Source organism: Oryctolagus cuniculus, chromosome 3 (genome assembly GCF_051225735.1).
Source record: "Oryctolagus cuniculus isolate XC-2025 breed Fujian yellow rabbit chromosome 3, ASM5122573v1, whole genome shotgun sequence".
Taxonomy (NCBI): domain Eukaryota; kingdom Metazoa; phylum Chordata; class Mammalia; order Lagomorpha; family Leporidae; genus Oryctolagus; species Oryctolagus cuniculus.
This window is the reverse complement of record NC_142869.1, coordinates 157,109,186-157,118,205: the sequence shown is the minus strand read 5'-3', so window position 1 is coordinate 157,118,205 and position 9,020 is coordinate 157,109,186. Positions and strand designations below refer to the sequence as shown.

The window sequence follows — 9,020 nt, the reverse complement described above, 5'->3', positions numbered from 1 at the left end:
TGTCATGCTGCTCTTCCCTTCTGTCCTTGACCTCCCAGGAGAGTCGTGGTTTTGAGGGACATTTGGTCCCAGACAAATTGACCTTCCAATCCCCTGCTTGAAGTTTTAGTGTACGGAGACATTAAAAGATGGGTGAGGTGCTGTCAGGATTACGTTCCTTGTCATTTCTGAATACGTGTATTTTTAGTCTTACATTGAATCTACTGTATTTTAATTGTCTGTGATTTCCTTTTCCCCGCTTGTCGGATTTCCTACAGTCCTCAGGAGCACGGTGAGTCCTAAGCAAAAGATGGAGGGCAGATCAAGCGAGAGCTCTCTGCCAGTACTAGAAAGCCTTGTGGTGATTTAATTTCCCTTTTGTCCCACATTATAACTTTTGTGAATACCTTGGACAGGTCTTCACCATGAAGAAAGCTTTTTAAAAAGTGTTTTCAGCACCTCTTCTTTCCCCAATCCTGTGGAACTTGACCCTTCAAAAGCAGGAGTTGTTTCGGTGGCTGGTTGGTCAAGAAGGCTAGTTAACCAGTGTTTTGTATTATAGACAGTCTCCGGGAGAATTCGGGAGGCCCCTCTCCTCAGAGCATGCCTAGCTGTGTTTTCAGAAAATTCCATGTCTCTGTTTCCTGGTTAGGCACAAGACATGTTTGTGAGACCCATTACCCGCACCCCAAAGAACTTCTGGAAAGTTAATATATTCTTAAGGTAGGCATATCAGTTCAGCAGGTGCTCCCAAGGAGACAGACTGAAATAAAGGTTTTGATGATATTTGTTGCCCATTTCCTTGTCAGCCTAAAGCAATAAAAACTCACCGAAATTCTCATCCTGCCCATTCACTTCTTTATCCAACAAATATTTATTGAGTGTACACAATGTACCAGGTCCCAAAACCACATTATAATTTTTTGAGTCAAGCTGATGATAGGGTATAGTTACTCATCCAGAAATGTTTTTGGCTAACGGCTAGTGGCCTCTCTGAAAATCAGCGCCTTCATCCAAGGTTTGGTCTGTAAACTTCTCCAAGAAGGACCATGACATATCCATTACTGTATTCCTGCCACTGGGCCCAGCACATAAGATCCTGATTTTGAACACAATCGTCAGAGTGGAATAAGATTATGAAGAACATCCTGGGAAGACACCTGGTGGCCTAAATGCTGGTACTGAAGTTACTTCCTTTTTAAGGGGAATTGGTGTTGGAGGGATGGGGAGGGGGTGACAATCTTGGAATTAAGGAGAGAGTTGGAGAACATCAATATTTGAGGTTGATTTTAAAGCCAACAGTGCTAGTTGTTTTACTGTTTTTGTTTTCATTCAAAAATGTATATTTAACCCTCTGTTACATATCAGTGTAGGGATAGCACTGAGTCAAATGGTTGTGGAATCCACAGTCTACTTGGCATGATAGACACGTGACTTGGCAATTCCAGTGCACTGTAGTAAGTGTATAAAGTAGAATGTGCCATGAAAACATACACACACACACACACACACACACACACTCAGGAGTTACTTGATGCACACTTGAGGGCTGGGGGGAGGGGTCACTGCATGGTACTTGCATGATTTCTCCAGGGACCTATCACTGTTCAGGCATTCAGAACAAACCTGTGGAGGAGCACTCAGAGTATGGCATTCTTGGAGTTTAAGAATACCAGGTCAAATGTTTTCAAATCCAAGACAGGATTTCAGTGCCCGAGTGGTCTTGTGCCTCATTTGTGCAGTCTAGGACCTTAGAGGTCCTTCTGTCCATACTTCTAAAGTAAAGGAAATGTATTCCCAAGAGTTGACCCAGCTGAAAAAGTGTGATTTTCTTTCAACTAACAGAGTTGATTGCCAATTTTATGCTAGGCATTGTGATCTTTCGTGTACTGAGAGTCTGCTGTATGCACTTAACATCCTCTCTCTCTCTCTCGCTCTCACTCTCTCTCCCCCGCCCCGTGTGTGTGTGTGTGTGTGTGTGTGTGTGTGTAGTGCCACTCCCTCCCTCTCTCCTTCTACATGCACAAAACTTCAGCACCCCAACAATTGATACTGATTTTATAGTTGAGGAAATTCATCTTGGGTGATTAACAAATTTGCTCAAACCTCACTCAGCCGGCAAGGAGTAGAGTCGGAAATCAGCCTTGTTTTAAAACCCTCTTCTTTCCACCACCACTTCCTGTTGCATAACGTAGTTCAGAACCATTATTTAATTTTTCCTGACCAAACACCAGATCGCTGCATCTTAGGGTCTACATGTCTCACTTCTGTGCTATGGTTCCTTACATCACAGTTCCCAGTAAGGCCAATGTAAAAGCTGCTCTGTTCTCGGAAGATAAAAGCTACACTAGGTAGGTCTCCTGAGGAGGACCCTGTGAAGCAGGTCTCCCTGGGGCAAGGGGCAGTGGGCAGGGATGCATTTCTATGTGTCCTTTATTTGCTGTCTTCAGTTTTGTGGGCTGGGAAGAGCAGCAGGCGGAACAGTGATGCAGCTGAGCAACTGGGGCTCTAGTCAATGGTTGAAATGAGCAGCAACTCATTTCAACCTGGAGCCCGTGTTTTCTCATCTACAGAGTTATGGAAAGCTCTCTTTTAGGTTTGAATCACTTGCTGGATGTTTCCTAGGAGTGGGTGGTGTGTGTGTATGTGTGTGTGTGTGTGTGTGTGAGAGAGAGAGAGAGAGAGAGCAAGCGAGGTAGGGGAGAACTGAATTTTCTAGCAGATTGCAGGAGAAGGCATCCTTAACCAATGTGCTTGTCTACTGAGAGATGGGTCCATCTGTCCTCAAGGAGGTCACACACTGGGGTTTTTGGTCATAATCTATCTTTTGCTCCAAATTCACCTCTGGATTTCAATGAGCATGAATCATTTCCATTGTGGGAATCTTTTATTTTCAAAGTTTTATTTATTTGAAAAGCAGAGATACAGAGATAGAGGGAGAAACAGAGAGAGATACCTTCCACCTGCTGGTTTACTCCCCAGATGCTGGCCACAGCCAAGACTGGTCAAAGCCAAGAGCCAGGAACTGCATCCCAGTCTCCTACTTAATTGGGTCATCATCTGCTGCCTCCCAGGTGCATTAGGAGGAAGCTGGATCAGAAGCAGAGGTGGGACTGGATCCCAGGCACTTTGATATAGATTACAAGTAGGAGCATAATCCTCTGTACCACAATATGCACCCCGTGGAAATCTTTAAAATAGTTACATTTTAAGATATGCAATAATTTTATCAGCACATGAAATTTTATTTGGAGAATAAAAGTAGAAGTCACAGGTATTTTATTTATTCTGGACTAAAAAAAGTGAGTGTTTTCACAAACTATTTTGTAACTATTAATATAGTGTAGCTCAGCTCCGCTATCATTAGTGGGCATTAAGCACTCTATTTAGACTTGAGGCCTGGAGCAAAAAACGGATCAAATTGAAACACACACACAACCACATATTTCAAATTATTTATTTCTTTAGCAACAAGCAGGCACATCATTTTCTTTTTATGATTTTTTGGTTTTATATTTTGGAGGAGAGGACAAAATATTAACTAACCAATAGAATATGTCTAGTGCTTACTGTTCTGTGCAAGGTTTCTGAGCTTCTGGTAACCATATTTACAAAATGTTGTAAAGATCAAAGAACTATTTGTTCAGTAAATTGGAGATAGTATTATGATCTGAGCCCAGTTGCCTAAAATTTGATTAGTGGTGTTAAGAATAACCCCTTGTGGGGCCAGCATTTTGGTATAGCAGATAGAGCTACCACCTGTGATGTCAGCATCCTATTGGGCTCTGGTTCATGTCCCAGCTGCTCCATTTCCAGCCACTTCCCTGATAATGGGTTGGGAAAGCAAAGGAAGATGGCTCAAGTGTTTGGACCCCTGCAACCCATGTAGGAGACCCAGAAGAAACTCCTGGTTTCCTCCTGGTCCAGCTCTGGCTATCGCAGTTATCTGCAGAGTGAACCAGCAGATGAAAGATCTCTCTGTCTCTGTCTCTGCCTCTCCTTCTCTCTCCTCTGTAACTCTGACTTTCAAATAAATAGATCTTTAAAAAATAGAAAAAAAAAGGATAGCACCTTGTGACTCCAAGTTTGCCTTGATTACTGAAACATCTGTAGTTACTTGATCCCACAAGGAGGGTGTGCACTTGAATTTGTTTTCCTAGCAGGGAGTGAGATGTTTTGAGCTCTATTCTGGGAAGGGGACTTAGGAAGGGAAGAACCAGATTTCCAGCAGATTCATTAAACTCAAAACAGCTCTCTGGAGGGGATGAATCTGTGACTATGGTCATTTCTGACCAGCTGAGCCAACTGGACCAGATAAATTGGCTGGCAAAAAAAAAAAAAAAAATCCCAGCTCCACCTAAGATTGTTGTAGTTTGACCATTGTAGAACCCAGGGGAGCCTGTTCCCTTTGGTAGTTTTCTCTCAGTCCCTGGGAAACTCAGCAAAAGTCTGCCTGCACAGATATGCCTTGGACTCTGCCTCTGGCAGCCCATCAGAGGACGAGACTTCTAAGGGCCCTGTTGTAAGAATTTCTGCTGCAGATCACAGAGACTTATGTACTGGAAACTGATACCAGAAGCACCCCAGCTGGTCTTAACTCCTATGATGGAACAGAAGAGCAGAGGTGACTTTTTGCATAACTGGGTCCCCATCCATTCTATTTTAAATTCCACCTGGATGCTACAAGTGTGGAACAGGGCACAGGCTTGTGACCACTGGCTCTCAGGAGGGGGTGGAGAATGGCATCCTGGATGCCCTGCTGTCCTTTGGTGGCCTGAAACGCCTGCAGGAATGACAGACATGGGGGAGCAGGGGAGACACCAGTGCTCGTCCCAGGAGGGAGGGCGAGACTTGGAAAGGCATGGTGATGTCTTGCTGTTTAAGTGGCCACAACTATAGAAGTTAGATGTTTTGTTGTGGTTGCTTACTAATCCTAGAAATTAAGGCTGAAGAAACCTCATAAAGGGTTTGGAAAGAGTGGCTTGTCTCTGGGACAAGATCTCCCTAATCCCTGCACCCCAACACCCTTAAAAAAAAAGGAAAAAAATGTAAAAAAACCTCACAGAGTCAGAAATAAATGAAGTGGCTTATCTCTAGCAGTATTTAAGGCATTATACAATCTTTTCAGAATGAGAATGAAATTAAAAACAGTCTGAACAAAAAAGAGTGATTACTTTTGCCCAGAGAGTACAGGTAAGCAAAACATAAAACATAGAAATACACTGAGAAGGATGAGTTTTTGAATAGATCTTTTCAAAGAAACTTTGCTGAATTTTTCAAAATAAAGCAACTTCATAAATTAACAAATTATTATCACTTTTAATAAGCTGTCAAGGAAACTACTTTAAAAATCTACCACTTACATTTTTTTAGAGTAACATTTATGGAGTGATTGCTAGACTGCTTATAATGGAAAAAAGAAATTTTCTTCTTTTGGAAGTTTTTGCCAAAATTGGACAATAAAAATTTTAAAAGAAATGTCATTTTGAATTGATCGTGGCCATCTTTTCCAACTGTTGCTGTGCTTAGCCACACTTACATTATGGTGCCATAAATGTTCTTCTGCCAACAAAGGTCCGTCAAAAGTCAGCAAATGCCGATACTACTCTTGTAGCCAAGGTTGTTGTGCATATGTGTAACCTCTGGTCACTGTCTTCATTAGCAGTGAGCAGCAAGTTAATGTGGAGTTTATTAAGCCCGGTCAAGCAACAAATGCCATTTGGCATTGATTCATGTCTCAATCTTTACATGGAAGTCAATTACATTTTAACTTGACTTTAATAGTTTGAGTTTCCTGAACAAAAGCTTTAATAACTTTATTTTTTTCCTACATCAGTTTTTTTTTTAAAGATTTTATCCATTTTTTTGAAAGGTAGATTTAGAGAGAGAGAAACACTCCATCCACTGGTTCACTTCCTCAAAACACCGCAACAAATGGAGCTGGGCTGGTCCAAAGCCAGCAGCTTCTTCTGGACCTCTCATGTGGCTGCAAGGGCCCAAGCACTTGGGCCATCTTCTGCTGCTTTCCCAGGTGCATTAGCAGGGAGCGGGATCAGAAGTGGAGCAGCCTGATGTTGAACCGGTGCCCTTATGGGATTCTAGCACTGTAGGTAGTGGCTTTACCCACTATACCACAGTGCCGGCCTCATCTACATCAGTTTTTTTTTAATTCATATATATTCCTTTAAAAATGTTTATTTAATTTAATTTGAAGACATAAATAGATAAAAGAAAAGGAGAGAGAGAGAGAGAGAGATTGATTTTAGATGCATTGGTTCACGCCCCCAAATTCCCAAAATAGCCAGGGTTAGGCCAGGTCAAAGCCAGGAGCCATCATCTGCTGTCTCTAAGTGTGAGCATCAGCAGGAATCTTGAATGTGAAGTGGAGCCAGGACTCAAACCCAGGCACTCTGATATGGGATGCAGGTGCCCCAACCAGCATCTTAATCATGGGCCAAATGCCCACCTCCTGACATCAGTTTTAAGCCCTTTGGTTTGACTTCCAAAATCCTTAATTCAGTATTTTTTTTTAAGAAGTATCTCATTGGGACCAGCGCTGTGGTGCAGCAGGTAAAGCTGCCGCCTGCAGTGCCGGCATCCCATATGGGCGCCGGTTCGAGTCCCAACTGCTCCACTTCTGACCCAGCTCTCTGCTATGGCCTGGGAAAGTGTTAGAAGATGGCCCAAGTCCTTGGGCCCCTACACCTGCGTGCGAGACCTAGAAGAAGCTCCAGGTTCCTGGTTTCGGATCAGTGCAGCTCTGACTGTTGTGGCCAATTAGAGAATGAACTAGCGGATGGAAGACCTCTCTCTCTCTGCCTCTCCTCTCTGTGTGTAATTCTGATTTCCAAATAAAATAAATGAATCTTTTTTTTTTTTTAAAAAAAAAGATGTATATTATTTATTTGAAAGACAGAATGACAAAGATTTTCAAGATCTTCCATCTGCTGGTTCATTCCTAAATGGCCAAAATGGGACACCAGGAGCCTATATCTCTATCTGGGTCTCCCAAGTGGGTTCAGGGGCCCAAGTACTTGGGCCATTTTCTGCTGCTTTTCCAGATGCATTAGCAAGGACATGGTTTGGAAGCAGAGTAGCCAGGACTTGAACCAGTACTCATATGGAGGGTCAGCGTTAACTCAACCTACTGCACCCCAGTGTCAACCCCTTTCATTCCATGTGTATCCATAGCATTCATTTTAAAAAAATTCATTTACTCTATTTCCTTAAACTCATTCTTTCTAGTCAGCCTGATTCTTGTTTCTATTTTCTGTTAAGCAGAGCCCGAATATTTATATACCAAGTTCTTTACTCATCCAAACCTATCTCCTCATCCTCTAGGTCATAACTCTTCAGGAGTTAGCATATTAACATTTCTCTCCATGCAATTCCTGTAACATCTGGGTCCCTACTACAAAATGTATCACTTTGTTTGCTTTTTCTTTACCTAATGTACCTTAATTGTCAGTCATCAGTTAGAATGGATAATTCTTTTGGGATGTCCATTGTCTACCAAAGGGCTGAGTGCATAGTAGGCATTCAGTAATGATTGTATGGTTGTGATTGTAACAGACAAGGAATCTCTCACAGGAACAGTGGAATCAATGAAGCATTAAGTTGAGAGCTGTCAACATTGACATAATCTACTAACTTGCCAGTTTTCAGTTGGAAGTTCGCCATGTCTGATACCTACTACATTACATTAGTATGTGCCACATGATTTGCACACCCTCCAAGGGGACCACCAGATGGCTGTGTCTGGAGTATTCACAGCTTCGGTTTCTGCTGGTGCTAAAATCAGTAAATAAACGGATACTCCTAAATCTTTCTGACAAATCTGTAGCCATGCCATGTGCTCCTTCCAGGTAAGTTTGTTGAGCTAGGCTAATAACTCAAACTCCTACTGGAGTTTTCTCCAGAGAGTACATTTATTTGAGTAGGCAAGTGCTCAGAGCCCAGGAGATTTATGAGGGTCCAGAGACATAAACACAAACTGCATAATAGGTGTGAGGTGTGTTCCAACTGCAGCCCTCTCACCTTCTGTTAATGATTACGGGAAGGGAGGCATCAATACAAAAACAGTCAACTTGAGGGCTCTCAAGTTTGCAATCTGATGAAGTCTTCTGGTGCCAGACCAACTTTTGGGGTTGTCACATGGCTTAGTGAGGCTGCTTCCAAAATGGGCTGAAAACCACAATTTTGATATACTGGGCCAAATGCCAGAACAGAGTCTTGAGTCTAGCCGGCTGAGTAAAAGATTCCAGTTGCTACTTTAGTACCAGCGTATTGTCTGAAATCCCCAAGGCACACTCATGAAACCAGCACCAGACAAATGCAGCGGAGCCGTTTGCAATGCTGTTTTGGGGAGAGAACTAATATTTGTCTTATAGGTTAACAGAGTTATGGCAGACTTTGGCTGGAAGGAGTTTTCCTTCAGGAACTGATTTGGCCCTCAGCATATCTTAATCTTACAGTAATTGTTGGCAGTCCAGGGTGGGGATCAGCACTGGAATCTTACCCTTCTTGCTCCACCCCTGTCTGCCCCAGGGGTGGTGATGAATAAAGCTCGCACAGAGAGAACTGAACCAGTTTGGGCAAACTATCAGCTTTATTAAGTTTTAAGCTTCCTGGTCTTGCTAGACTATGCAAAGTGCAGTTTCATGTTCCTTCTCCTGGAACTGAAGACAACAATGCTGACCACCTAGTCTTAGACTGAAAAGCAGGAGGTTAATGAATAAGCATAACAATTATTGATCAAACAGCACCTTTTGTAATCACCTTGGGATTAATTCTGAGAAAAGAAACTAGTTAGAAGCAACAGAAAGTGGAGAGGAAAGCTCTCTCAGTGAGGACATAGAGGTCTGTGAAGGCTCAGGGTAGCATTATCTTAATTTTGAAGCCCCCACTGGTGATGGAAACCAATTGACTGGCTACTCTTTTTCTCCAAAAGGAGGTGCAATCAATGAGGAATAAAACAGGGTGCAGAGTCCTCACCATAGCAGGAAGAAATGACAGTTCAGATATGTCAAAGGAGTCCTCAC

General features: G+C 42.6%; 1 protein-coding gene across 1 annotated transcript in view; it reads right to left on the bottom strand.

Moving 5' to 3' along the window:
- The window catches only part of CPED1 (cadherin like and PC-esterase domain containing 1), a 587,225-nt gene that overhangs the window by 212,517 nt on the left and 365,688 nt on the right, over positions 1-9,020 (bottom strand). The gene's annotated exons all lie outside the window — the stretch shown is intronic.